This window comes from Pinus tabuliformis, chromosome X (assembly GCF_031772625.1).
Source record: "Pinus tabuliformis cultivar Carrire ecotype Pingquan chromosome X, CPIR1, whole genome shotgun sequence".
Taxonomy (NCBI): Eukaryota; Viridiplantae; Streptophyta; class Pinopsida; order Pinales; family Pinaceae; genus Pinus; species Pinus tabuliformis.
This window is the reverse complement of record NC_142308.1, coordinates 494,945,757-494,961,114: the sequence shown is the minus strand read 5'-3', so window position 1 is coordinate 494,961,114 and position 15,358 is coordinate 494,945,757. Positions and strand designations below refer to the sequence as shown.

Sequence of the window (15,358 nt, the reverse complement as noted above, 5' to 3'; positions counted from 1 at the left end):
AAATGGAGCCGATGTTAGACTCCGTCTCATGTCAGAGATAGATTCTTCTTCAAAACCCTGTTTTGAAGAAGAAATCATTAATATGTAATTTGTCATGACATTCTATAGCTCTACAGCTCTTCAAATGACAGTGTTTTGATGTGGATGATGAAGACAATCCCTGCAAAAGTTAGAAATGGATTTACATTCTCCGCAGCTTTATGAACAGGCTCTGGCAAGAGCAAGAGCTCAACAAGCCCGCATTCTAGCTTCACTCGACAATCTGCTGCAAATTCATTTATGTTTTGATAATATAACAATTTGAAGAAAATAGACATGACTTATTCAGAACTACGAGGCCAATATTTTGTTTTGACAGCATCTTTCGATGACATTGATGCAAGCATGTATGATGGGTTGATAGTTCCTGGAGGAAGGGCATCCGAGTACCTAGCTCTAAATGAATCTGTTCTTAAATTGGTCAAGCGGTCTTCTGATTCAAACAAGCCCATTGCTTCTATCTGTTGTGGGCAATTGATTCTTGCTGGTGCAGGTATATTGAAAGAGAAAACATGTACTGCGTTTCCAGCTGTAAAGCTTGATATATTGCTTTCTGGCGGTGAATGATTAGAGCCAGAACCTATAACTACGTGTTTCAGAGATGGGAATTTAGTGACAGCAGCAGCTTGGCCTGCACACCCACAATTTATCTCTCAGATCATGGCATCATTGGGAATCAAAGTGTCGTTTTGGGGAGTTGTGCTACCACAACTTGAAGCTCTTAAAGGATGTCCTCTAATTGCTCTTCATGGGAGGATGAAGCAGTCTATGAGGGAGAAAACATTACAGTTTTTCACAAAGCTTTCTGCTGGATTTCTTCTGTGCACTGATGTGGCGGCACGGGGTCTTGATATTCCTGATGTTGACTGGATTGTGCAGTATGATCCTCCACAAGACCCTAATGTATTTGTACATAGGGTTGGCCGAACAGCACGAATGGGAAGATCTGGGAATGCACTTGCGTTCCTCTACCTAAGGAAGATGCTTATGTGGAGTTTTTGCGTATCCGGAAGATTCCTCTTCAAGAGAAAAAATCTTCAGTGACTACTTCTGACATTATTCCACAGATACGTGCAGCTGCAAAGGAGGATCGAGATGTAATGGAGAAGGGATTGAAGGCTTTTGTGTCATTTATTCGTGCGTACAAAGAGCACCATTGTTCCTATATCTTCAGATGGAAAGAATTGGAGGCAGGGAAGCTAGCAATGGGATATGGTCTACTGCAGCTTCCATCTTTGCCTGAGCTTAAGCAGCGCACTTTGTCAACTGATGGTTTTGTGCCTGTTGAAGGCATTGATCTGGGAGCGATCAAATATAAAGATAAAGCTCGTGAGAAACAACGTCAAAGGAACTCAGCTAAGAAAGAACAAACAAGAACTCATTGTGCAGAGAAAGTAGAACGACATAAAGTTGTGAGCAATGATGGTACAGGGAAGAAATGCAAGATAGCGACGTGCTGTCCAAGCCATTGAAGACGAGGAGGAAGGATAGTGCCGCTGTCCCATAAAAATTGGTCATAAAAATGATTCCTTTTAAATAGAAGACAAGAGTGAAGCTTACAATGATTTTACAGAGGTTAACGTTTCGAGCAAAATACTAAGTTTGGTCTAGTGATTCATGAAACGTTTTACTTTGTTCCCCTTATTAAATTGTGCGATATCACTCAGAATAGTTAAGATACTCGGGATTTTCTTGTCTACTGTTCCATGAAAAGGATAGAAATTAAGCCTGCAATTCGTGCAATTGATACAGCGATCTGGGCAGTACACTGCAGAAGGTTGGCATTTTCATGATTTGTGGCTTTGCAAACAAAAGCTACGATCTTGATGGGATGAAACTGACCCAGCTTTGACCATGATAGGTGGGACCTCACCTTTAACATTAGCACAAGCTGAGATTGGCAATATCTTCTTATGTATGTTCTTATGTATGAAGTATACGTGATGTAAAGAATCAGTGTACTTTTAGCTATCTATTCTTGATGAGGGGGAAGATGAACCGTTTGCATATAAACGTGGCAGTTGTTGCAACATTTAAGGTGTTCGTTTCATCTAAGGAAGATATGCGGCATAAAATCTGGACAGGGACCATTTATGGCATTGCAGTGACATCGTAAAGGCCATGGTTTTGCGCATCATCCCGATTCTCTTGAGGAAGACGAAGACGCTGAAAATGGTGACTTGGCATTCAAAACAGAAAGAGCAGTCTTTTCCCATTTATTTTAGATCGTATTTTTAATATATGAATTGGTTTTGCCCCCGAGCTCAACTGTCTCATAGCATTTTAAGACATCTGTTACAGCAGAAAAGGAGGTCAATTCGCCTACTTTTATCCTCAGTCCCGATTCAAAAGGATCAGCGCTCCATATGTCAAGCCATCAGAGAATTTTAGGGAAAGGCTGTTTTATGTTTAGCTTAGATGAAACGCCCATTTCTAATTTTTGTAATTGTAACAGCGCAGAGATCTGGGGCGCAGTTATGAAACCCAGAATGTGCAAAGTGACATACAGATTTGACTGCTCATGTTTATTTTCAGTAATTGGGAGTGACACCTGTAATGACACTAATGCCACCGCTTCATCAGTTTTCAACAGTTCGAGTAGAAGAAGGAGGGCATTTTTATTTTCAGAAAGAGCTGATTGTTTCTGTTAGTTTATTTATTAATAATGATAAAAACAAATGCCGGGTCTTGGGGTCGATTGTTTTTCCCCCAACTGTGTTTATTTGATATATTAAAAACTTCATTTGTAGGACAGAGAGGGAGAGGAGGATTTTCTGAGGGCTGAGTGCTGGAACAGAGATTTCAATGTACAGTTTTCTGCAGGGATTTTTAATGAAAATTTCACAGCTCTAACTTCTGAGATTCATGTGGTATGTTAATTTAGCATAAGTTTTCCCTTTGTCTCACATGCAAACTGTTATGTTTCATTTCATTTCACGATCATTTCTAGCTGAACAAATGAAGTGTTTAGGTAGGAATTCATAGTATTATATGCTCCTCCTATAAGTTTGTTCACGTTCGATGTTTTCTTCTGTTTGACAAGGATTCATCTCCTATGCCCTTGTCAGTTCCTCACCAGTCTTGCCATCTCATTTAAAATCTAGATTTGGTGTTAAATTGCTTGCCTACCTTGCCTCAGTTGATAATCTGTGTAGTCATTATATTTCTTTGTTCAAGCTGTGACTTTGCCCATGCAGCCCAGAAAAGCCCCGTCATTTAATTAAAAACCCCAAATCAAATTTCCTTATCAGTTTACTAGCCTAATATCTGTGTTACCTTGTGGGTCATCTCACCATTGAACATTTTACTGAGATTGACCGGAGAGAGCCTTCTCATACCCCGTAGGGCTAGCTACGAGGTGAAATGGTTTGATGTTGCCTTGAAGGTTTACCTTCCTCAGCCTAAGGTGAAATCTCAAGCGCTAACAAGATCCATGGTATTGATTTGTTATGGTTTTGGACCATGGTATTGAGTAAGGCCTAAGACTATAAAAGGAGAAGAAGATAATTAGACAAGAGCATGGAAAAGACTTGAATATTTGATGAAGTATGAAATCCAGTATGTAGGTAAAGGGTTTATGATGCATTGCTTGATCTAAGCTAAGGAGAAATCTCACCGGTTGATGGAGAACAAGATCTAAGGATAGATCGGGATCAAATGGTTTGAAATGAACTATCTCTATATGGTTGATTATGCTTGTTCTAGATCTGTATACTGACACATGTAATGTTCTGAACTGGGTATAACTTAAGTTTGAAATATCTACAAGTCATGATTGAATATTTATAGATCTGTACGCGGGTTGGCTTTGGTGAAAGCGCGTATGTACGTGGGTTTGGTTCATTGTAGTAGCGTATACCATTTGAGCTATGGTGTTTGAAGTTACAGGTGGTTCTTGATGAGTTCTGGTGACTGTTTAATGGTGTCAGTATTCTGCATATTCTGTTTGGTTGATTGTGTTTAGCTTCAGTGGTGATGGATGAGATCTAATAATGGATCAGGATCATAATGACTCATATTTATGTGATCTGATGGACTAGATCTGGTTGCTAACACACATATTATCCTTGCATATGTAATAATCTGGATATGTCTGAAGTCAGGAAGTGCATCAAGTTATAAGTAAGTAATTGATGATATATACGCTGGTTCACTTTGGTGAAGTTGCGTATACACGCTGGTTCAACACTTCCAAGTAGCGTATGCACTCTGATGCATGATTTTGATGATACAGTTGGTTCTGAATATTTTTGCAGAGTTCATTATTCTGCTCTGTGTTCTGGTGACTGCAATTTTTGTTGACAAGGTTTCAGTGATTTAGTATTGGGTGATTCAGAGATTGATGATGCTAGTATTGATTGATTGTGTGCTTCAATGATATTTATGGGTCCAGTAAAAAAATTGGATGAAACGTGGCCTTCAGATTTTAGTATTGTGCTTCAGGAGTATCCAGTCTGAAAATGTATGAAATGTGGTCCTTGGAGGATGGAAGGAGATTGTAGGCCAGCGCCTACGTACTAGTACATCAGCTAGTACAAGAGCAAAGGGAGTGGTAGCTCCCTTCTAGTAGCAGCTGGAGAATGAGTAAAGGTTGGAGCATTTCTGTAGGCAGGCACCTACGTACTAGTAAATGGATCGGCTAGTACAAGAGATAAGGGGGTTGTAGCTCCCTTCCAGGAGAGTCTGGAGAACGAGAGAAGGTTGTAGCCTTCTGTAGGTAGAAGCCTGTATAAGACTGCACCAGCACAGAAATATTGTAAAATGAAGTTTCGTATTAAAAGAAGATAGAGATGACTTGCAGCAGGTGGTTTTAACCCACATTGGGTTTCCACCTTATATCATGGTGTTCATGTGTGCTTCTTGTGTGTGATGATCTGTTCTGTTTTACTGCACCTGCTTACTGTTCATATGGTTAAAGAAGTTATGATGCACTAACTTAAGATCAACATTAATGGACTAACTGAATCATAAGTATTTTGGATATATGCTAGTTGCATTAGACACAGTTGCGTATACACACGGGTTCCATTAATTGAAGTAGCGTACATGGAAATGAAAAAGTTTTATTGATTTGATAATACTGATTCACCCCCCCCCCCCTCTCAGTATTATTTCCAACAAGGACTAGATCTCTCTGAGGCACAACAATAGCGTCTTCTTCAATTAAATGAGTTAGATGAATTTTGTAGGGATGTTGTTCAACAGAACATACTAATTTAGTAGCAATGTAAAAGGTGGCATGACAAGTCTATTCAGAAAAAGCAATTCCAACCAGGTGATTTGGTGCTCCTTTATGATTCTAGATTTAGAATCTTTAAAGGGAAATTCCACACATGTTGGATGGGACCTTATGAAGTTATTCGAGTATTTGAGAATGGAGCAGTAGAAGTTAAAACTATTGATGGACAAAATTCAGTATTCTTTGTAAATGGACACCGGTTAAAGAAGTATTTTCAACCACCTACCAGGAAAGGTTTTACACAACAAGTCCAAAAACAATTTGGGACAGTAGTGGTGAATGGTAATACCAACCTTTTGAAAACATGAATTCTCTTTATTCTTAAAATAATAATAATAATAAAAAAAAGATAAGAAAAAAGTAAGGAAAAAATATTTTCCTGTAATGATGAAAATTAGTTCGCTGACATGATTGCAGAAGGATCAACCTGAAAACTAGATTACTGGCAGGAAGATCAAAAATTTCTAATAAAAAGAAAATGTTGTTTGATCTTTAGACACGCTAGCGACCACCAAGTAAAAGTAGGTTCAACAGAACCAACCATTATACAATTGGGGTAATTAGCATGGATATTTTTACTCAAGTATTGCTTAATTTTCGCTGCAGTTATTTTTTCTTACACTAGTGCAGGCAGACCTTCCAGAATTTTTTTTGCCTTTCTTCATATTCCACTTTCCTAATATTCGCTCAGTTTTCTTCTTCAATCCTAGAATGATTAACCTTCCCACATTCTTCTAAATTTACCCTGTCCTCTTTGAAGAAATCCCACTTACCCTTGAATTTTTTTCCCTATCCCACTTCTATTTATTCCCTCTTTTGGTACTATTCCTGGAATCCCTGTAACAAAATTCCTTCCCATTCTGAAATTTCCCTTTTCCCACTTCTTTATTCCATCATGAATTTATTGCAGGACCTTGCACACAAAGAGCAAAAGGATATGCTCTGAAGCATCAAGAAAGGGCGAAGCAAATTTCCAGTATAAGTTGAGGAAGTCATGTGGAAGTCCAACATATACTATTTAAATTCTTTGTTTTTAGATATTATGCTTGCAATAGTGTAAGCATGTTGTCCTATATGATAAAGCAAGCAGAATGGTACCAGCAGAATAGTATAATTTAAGAGGTGCAAGCAGATTAGTGCAAGAATGTACCCTTTCAGAAACATAGTATAAGTTATTATTTTCATAGCATATGACATAGGAAAGTGGTCATCATGAAAATTTATATGAAGTCCTTTCACTTAGCCGATGAGTACTTATGCTATCATACTAACTAGGAGAAAATTATTTAAAGTACAAGGTGTTTTTTAAGTTAGAAATCATGATCTTTTTTAATGAAAGCTAAGTTATTTTTTGAATTATGAAGGAATGTGGAAATGTTTTAACCATTACTTGGACATAATTACCCCTCTCCACCATAATCCTAGAAATCCTTCACTCATAATGATTATCTCACCTAGCAAGTACGAATCCGGCCTGACCTCAAAGTTGCCGCGCATCTACGGCGAATGAACGGGTGATAAGATGGAAAGGATGGTGGATAGTTGGATCTCTATTTATAAGAGACGATTTCCTCGGTATTGCATGTAAAATTCTCAATTGTTCATAGCTGTTAAGCAGCGATGCCGCCTGTCGGAACGAACCCTCATCTCCCAGGAAGGTAGAGCAGACTACCAAGTATCGCAATAGTTTTCCACTATTGCGAGACTTGAGTTTTCTTCAGTTTTTTGCAGAAGTTTGACGTGCATGATAAAGAAGTGGCTTTACAGTTTTCCAGGAGTTTAAGAAACAGTCAAGTGAAAATTGGGCCTCTCAAATTTAAAGTCACAGAAGAATTTATAGCAGCAGCAACGAGCTTGGAGAACACTGGTGAACAGTGGTTTAAAAATCAGAAGCTAGAAAGGAAGCGATGGTAGCATTTCATCGTTGATAAGAAGATAGAGGTAGACTGGAAGGTAGGAGTTCCACGCAGTGCCCTGCTGGGACAATGGAAAGACCTCCTTTTCATCCTACAGAAGTTTGTAACCTGTGAGAGAAGATACACCCGCACTTTGGTATATCATTTTAGAATGCTGCAACATTTTGAAGCCAGCCAACATGTCCAGTGGAGGATGAATTTCCCTTATTTTCTGCTTAAGAGCTTGGAGAAAATGGCTAAAAGTGTGCAGGATGGACGGGCAGACTAGGTCGACACGAGGCTATATCACCACGGCCTGATAAAAATTTTGGTCTTGAAACAGCTAGAAGTTAAAGGTATGACATGGGAGGGATAGTTAAAACAACTTCACAAAGAGACAACCACTGGAAAGGAGATAGAGGACCCCGATAGCACAAGCAAAGGCCCAAGTAAAAATGAGAAGGGGAGTCCTCCTTGCACCAGTGCAAAAAGGAAACGATCTAAAAAAGAAAAAAATGCCTCATCTTCAAATAAGAAGATAGCTAGCGCACCGGTTGAAGAGACCCCTTTTGCGCCACCAGTACAGACACAGACCCCTGAAAATGACAACTTGTCAGTCCTTGCGGACGTAGCAAAGTTTGCAGAGGTCAAAGACGATGTTCTATTGGCCGATTTCATCAAAAAGCCCCGGAAAAAGAATAAAGTATCTGATGCAGGCAAAGAACCACAGTACCCAAAGGGCGTGGAATCCCCTCCTGCACCAGTACAAGAAGAAGCACCAGTGCGAGAAGAAGAACCAGAAAAAGAAGTAGAAAATGAAGAAGTAGAAGAAGAAGAGACAGGAGGAGAAGAACCAGACAATGAAGAAGCAGAAGAAGAAGAGACAGGAGGAGAAGAACCGGACAACGAAGAAGAAGAAGAAGAAGAGACAAGAGGAGAAGAACCAGATGATGAAGAAGCAGAAGAAGAAGAAGCAGGAGGAGAAGAATCTGAAGAAGAAGAGGTAGAATCCGAAGAAGAAGAGGTAGAATCCGAAGAAGAAGAGGTAGAATCTGAAAAAGAAGACGTAGAACCCATAGAAGAAGAAGCAGAAGAAGGAGAGGCAGGAGAAGAAGAACCAAAGGAGGAAGAACTAGAAGACGAGGGACCAGAGGGAGAAGAGTTTCCTGATGTAACCATGGCAGATATTGAGGTCCCTGAGGAAGACACAGCCCTTGCCGAAACAGAAAAAGAAAAATATTTGGTAACTCCTGCTGCTCGGGTAGTTGAACTAGAGCTTCAAGTGCAGAACTTAGAGCAGCTTGTAGCCAAAGCGCATGAGGATAAAGAACAGAGTAGAGGAGAATTGACGGCGGAGATACGGAAAAAGAAAAGAGAAGTTAAAATCTGGAAGTACCGAGCTGCGCAATGTATCAGGCGATTTAAAAAGGTGACAAAGAAATTAAAGGACATCAGAAATAAGAAGTCTGAAACATTGCAGGCTGATGACAGTATGCCAAAGCAGGATTGAGCTGGAATGCTCAAAGTTTTAAAGTTGTTTTGCAGAGGTAAAGAGTTGTGTGAGGACACACAATAGTTTAGTGATGGGAGGATGTTAGCCCCCTAATTTGCTCTCTTTTGGCCATTTTTTCCTTCCTAAATCATAACCATTTACCGATGTTTTACCTCTCATATACACCCTCATCTTGCACTAGTCCAAGAACGATGACATATTTCGTATGAACTTTATATTTCATATTTTTAACTTAACTTAGCATTAATTAATTATTTATTACATGATTTCTTGCTTATAATCACTCTTGTAACTTATCGATATCTCCAATGTTTATTTGGTAGTCAAATGCTTACCGTGACTACTGATCCTAGTGCAGGATCGAATCTTGCACCGGTGCCAGCATAGTGAATCCTTGCAGTAGATCCGGACCTCCTTAATCATCGCCTCGTTTTACGCAGCTTCAGCCATGACAGCAGGATAGATCTAAAGGCAACCGAGCTCTAGCCATGATAGCATGGTCAATCCAAAGGCAGCCAAGATCGAACTGCTGGAGATTGGCTATGACCAATTTTGTTGAACTGCCTAATTTTGAATGCCGAGAAGCTAAATTCTGCATATCGGTTATGTAATTGGTTAAACAATATTTTTGGCCTTTGGCCAAAGATCTATATAATGAAGAATGTAAATAGGACGATATAGTTTTTTTGACATAATTTGTATAGAATAGAGATATAGCCAGAGAGGCAGTAACAGGCTTGTATTTTGTTATCGCCCGAATCTGGGTTGGACTATGTATTCACACATGTATTTTCCTCAATGAATTAATAAGAAGGGAGCTCCACCTCATGTTTTATAAATCATATTTCTGTGTTTAAAAGCTGATGAATTGATAAAGTACTGAGCAACGTTTCTATTTGAAAGGGAAACGCGCTAGTTGGCTAGGGCCCAACAAACCCAACACATTTACCCTATTTCTTGTTTCTTGTAATTTATGTTTATGTTGTCAAGTGTGATTTAATTTCAAGCACATGTATTCTTGTTTGAGTGAAAGTAGATCCACTGTGTGAAGTAGTTAGATTTCCTTTTCCTGCACCTAATTTTGGATTGGTTTTCCCGCCTGGTCCAAGCAGGAGAAATAACCCTGCACCAGTGCACGTTGGTGTGTTATTCATTTTCTACAGTTCTGTTTGATTGGTTTTCCCGCTTGGTCCAAGCAGGAGAAATAAACCTGCACCAGTGCACGTTGGTGTGCTATTCATTTTCTGCAGTTGATTTCGGATTGGTTTTCCCGCCTGGTCCAAGTAGGAGAAATAAACTTGCACCAGTGCACATTGGTGTGCTATTCATTTTCTGCAGTTGATTTCGGATTGGTTCCCCCGCCTAGTCCAAGTAGGAGAAATGAACCTGCACCAGTGCACGTTGGTGTGATGCAGCAAGCCTTTCTAGTTTACTTCCCACAATTTTCTTGCTTTCATTAAACACTTTATGACAGGATAAATTATTGTTAGAAAATTATATATTACGAAGCAATGGAACACAAAATATAAACACAGAAAACACATAAAGTAAGAGAGACACAAATATACGTGGTTCACCCAATTTGGGCTACGTCCACAGAGAAACAACCATTGCTTCCTTTTATATTATCCAACAAACTGAAGAGATACAACCTACAGCAGATCCGTTGTAACACCCTCTTTGCTCTCAATCTCCTCTCTCTTCCTCACTCAGAATACAGATATGTATAGATGAAATACAATTCCCTCATATATAGTGAGGGGTTTCCTTTTAGGGCAAAAAACCCTAAATTAAAAATAACTTCTACCGTCAGATCATCCGCCTAATCAACGGCCCAGATTGACTAGAAATTACTAGACTTTTACAAGGCAATTTTACAGCTATTTTTTAGCTTTGGGGGCACTGCCCCCGAACCCCCGCTGGGGGACCGCTGGCCCTCGGACCCCCCAGCCGGGGGGGATTTACCCCTGCGGAGGGGGACAAGTCCCCCCTACACCCCCTCGTGTGGAGGGGTGTACAGTATTCCTAGGGTAAACATCTGGCTGAAACCTTTAAATACAGAAGATAATCAGGCTCCACATCCAACAATTATATGGATTGTTTCTTTATTTCTACACTCTGTCAAAATTAGAAACATTCATTTTTATGTGTGCAATTTGATTTCATAGTATAATAGCACTTGCAGTAACTAAACACTTATTTTAAGAACTAAATGCTAAATGCAAGAAGCTCTGATCTGGTGCAAGAACTAGTTTCTTGCCATGGGATCTAAGTGCTCTGAACCTGAAAAAGTTCAAGCCCTTGCAGGAAGAAAAACGCTTTTAGTAAAGACACCATTTATACCCTCTACATAAATCTCTGTTCCTGCACTAGTGCAGGACAAATTAGTGTAAGAAGGAAATCTCTACATAAGCAGGTTTGAAGGGTCCATCTGATGAGACTTCTAAGTGTCTCTGCTAAAGAAAAACACACACTCAGTAGTTAATTAATAGTTAGCTAGAGTGATTGCCCCTTTATTTCTAAATCCCTTTTGCAAATGCATTCTTCCTTGTTCCAGTCTTAAGTTATTTTGATGGTTCAAGTTGCCTTTTTCTCTTTTTAGTTTGATTATGCAATCTTTCCTTTAAAGAAAGTAGGGATTGACATTAGAAATATTCATACTATCTCTGGCATTGTCTGTGCTTCGTCTCTAAGTTTACGAATCCCCTGAGTTGACAATTTAAGTGTTGAGGAGTTTTCTTAAGTGTAATTCCTACACCCAACAATCCAATATTGTATTTATTATAGATTAGATCCCAAACCAAACTCAGGTCACCTCTATTAATACCAATTTGAGTTGCATATCGTTATATCCTCACAACTCATGTACCACCTTCTTAAACCACCATGCACTAGTCCAAATTCATCGTAGGATGAATTTAGCTTACATACTTTGCTACAAAAGAGATTATGCATCTCTTGAAGATGAAATAAAAAAACAGGGTCGTGGATTTGTTGCATTCCTTTACATTTGTTTATGTATCTCAAGGTACATGTTGCATTTGTTTTTGTAGACATAGATCACTTATGAGTCATTTTCCCATCATCAATTCATGTGTTCAACCTATTGCTTCTTGACATTCAAATTTTTATCGGACATAACAGAGTTTGCAATGGATTCTAAAGGGTTGTTTCCAAATAAATGAACATCTACACCTTTTTTGACCAATTCCCCATTGTTACTAGGATACATTTATGCAAAGATACAAACATTTTGCCCATCTAAAACATAAACAATGATTGCGAAAGTGTTAAAAAATAAATTCTTTTGATTATCTTTTGAGGTGAAACATGATCAAATTTGAAGTTCTTTTTGAAGAAACATTATTTTTATAGGGAGCTAATTCTCTTTAGATTTATTAAATTCCATGACAAAGGAAATACTCTTTTGTAATTTCTTCTACACTAAATGGGAAATACTTACATAAAACCTAATGTTTCCTTTCATATCTCCACCTCAGATGACGCTTCATGGTATCCCAAAGTGCATCTAGACCTATTCAAAGAACATGTTTATTACTTCTAATTGTCCTTTGATGGTCCTTATACAAGGCATAAGAATGCACATCTTGTTGAACCTTTAAACTAGCACAAATAGACAACCATTTCCCTTCCTAGTTGTGGAAAACCACCAGCAAAATCCATGGACATGCTTTCCCACAGTTGAGTAGGTACAGGAAAGGGATGGTATAAACCACCTATAAACCATGTTTTCTATTACTAGGCTTGCTAGTACAACAAAGAATGCATCCTCTAATATATAAAATTACATTTTCTTGCATATTGGGCCAATATACATACTTTTGTAAGTTGACAACTATCTTCCCAACACCAAAATTTGAAATACTATGGATATTCCACTAGAACCATTTGCCACAATAGAACTTATGAAAACTTAGATTATGTAGATTTATTTTGCTTAGATTCTAGTTTAAGTAATTAATAACTTTATTCAAATTTATGAAATAATTGAAATAAGAAATAAGAAATGGAAAGAACAAGCACATAATAACACTATCCATGCAAATGAACCAAAGATTTAGTAAGTGCTAACATAAGAATTTGGTGATGTACTCTTACACACTTTTCCCTTGCCTCTACATGACGTGATGCCAACGTATCCAATGGTCTTGTACATAACCAATAAGGTAGAGCTAGTACTTGATGAGGGTTTTAATATCCACCAAATTAGTCATGAGTGGATCACCATCAAGCCTAATTGTCTAAGTCGGGATTTCCCACTAAGGTAGTGCATGGCCCTCTAGTTTCAATCAGGGAAATGAAAATTTAAACTCTTCATCTATATTATGGACACTGAAATACACTTCTAATTGTTGCAACCGATGGTTCAAATTAATATCATGGTATCAACTTAATAAGATTTGATATTTACTTTCACTTCCATTTTTAATACGTGTTATGAAGGAGAAGTGACATTGGAATAAGGTTTCTCTTTCTTGGGCTCTTTTCTTGATTCCTTTTACAGGTCTTCACTATCTCATCATTTTTCTTTAGATCCATATTTTGTTTTAGAGCCACAAACCTCCCCAAATGATATGACATTGCTTGCTAGAGCCACCATGAGGAGGCCTGTGTTGTGACAGATATCAGCAACTTTCTCTTCCAACCTCAAGAATCTCTCTATTGCTATATCTTGAGGATTGTTGTGAATAAACTCATTTGTCATGGTTAGATTTTTTGACTTCCATAGTAATACAATTCCTAGACCTTTCAACTTTCCAAAAATTCCCCAAAGAAACTACTTTGGTACCAATATGATGTGTAAACTATCATGGATATTCCATTGGAACAATTTATCCCAAGAGATCTTATAGTGTTATGAAATCTTAAATTATGCGATTTATTTCCTTAGATATGAGATTAATTATTACTAGCTTATTGCTTGAATTTATGAAATAATTGATCAATAATTAAATAAATCAGCAAAAGAACACACCATCCACACAAATGAACACAAGATGTATCCTGAAAAATCTAATATGGGCAAAAACCTATCTAGAAGGTGATGCCTATTTGGAAATGAAACTATAAAGAAAGAGACATTCATTATAGAGTTTTGTTTGACACTGTGGCTTGAATGACTACTACAAAATATTGTCCTACTCTATTATGCTCTCAAATTCCACTCTTAGGTGCTTTTCTCAACTATGAAATGAGTACAATGCTAAAGAATGGAATCCATTCTCCTCCTAGCAACCCAATGTTTAAATAGCACATTAGTCGTCTAGTGATTGGGCTTTTGCATCCTCAACTCTCAATTAGTGATAAGGTTTTGGATCTTCTAGATCATTTTTAAAAGATCACACATGGGCCACACATGTGAGTAATGGGGATTGATAGGCCATCCACGTATACCTTGATGGTCAACAATGTAAGTCAACTTGTGGGAGGCATAACATCTACATATTATCCCCAATTGAGGTGATTTTTTTTCACTATTGAAAACGACTTAGTGCATGGAATGATATCAAGAGGCTATTAAATATGTTTACAAAGTTTTAACCCCCCCAAAAAATCATTTAATGCCTCAAAATGGCACAAGAAGGTTTTAGATTCCAAATTTCCAAATTGGGCCTTGCCACTAAAATGGGCCTTACCAACCGATTCTTCCAATTTTTCCACCCTTAAATTACCAAAATGTATGACAACACATACAATTATCCATTCCAAAAAAAACGTTCCATGGTCTAAATTCTCATAAATCAAGTGGAATTATAACTTCCAAAAAATACTTAATTTTAAGGAATAAAATGAATGCAATTGGCCCACTAATTAACTTAATCATTTTTGTAATAAATAAACAAAAACTCCATTTAAGTAATTATGCATTCTTATAGTAATAGTACCATTGTGTTGAGAAATATTAAATATGTGGTTTTCTTAAAATGATGTTTCTTATCTAGGAATGTTTGAAATGGAAAAAATGATGTAATGTATCATAATGTTTTGTTTGTTTGTTTGTTTGTTTATGAATATGAAACATGGTAGTTTAAGAGATGCCACCAAATTATCTTACAAATATATTGTATTAAGGAGGAATTTTGAAAAATAGTAATATCATTAGCTTTCTTGTCTATGTAAAGTGTTTTGTATTCTATAAATGTAAGTAACACAAAAGTTTGTGTAATATAAGTTATTTGGAAAGTGTTTTGCAATGTGATGGGCCACCAGATGTTGTAAGGCATTTTGTATTCTAGAAATATACGTAACCTACAAATTTTGGGCAATATGAGTCGTTTGAAAAGTATTTGGTAATGTGATGGGTTGCTAGATGATGGGATCTTACTGTCTCTTTTTTTCCCCTTTTGTTGAAGAATTTTCTTATATACATAAAAAAAAAATTGCATAAGTAGTTAGAAACAAATGAAAAAAATAGAATGGTATATACAATGTGTTGAGAAATAGCAATAAGAAATGCCAGTTAAATTTGTCCTTGAATTAAACTAAGAATTAAAATTGAATTCTATTGTCATAGCAACTTGTAAATAGTTAATTAAGTTTAATTAAATTAATTAGCTTAGGAATTTTGAGTTGGAAGTCTTTATGTAGTCATGTATATGTTCTCCCTGAGTTTTAGGGGTCCAATGTGAGTTTAAATTGAGTTGGAAATTA

At 37.5% G+C, this 15,358-nt stretch overlaps 1 pseudogene; it reads left to right on the top strand.

The window, feature by feature from the left end:
• Nucleotides 1-699: 699 nt before the first annotated feature.
• On the top strand, nt 700-1,511 carry LOC149140845 (DEAD-box ATP-dependent RNA helicase 18 pseudogene; annotated as a pseudogene).
• Nucleotides 1,512-15,358: the final 13,847 nt, after the last annotated feature.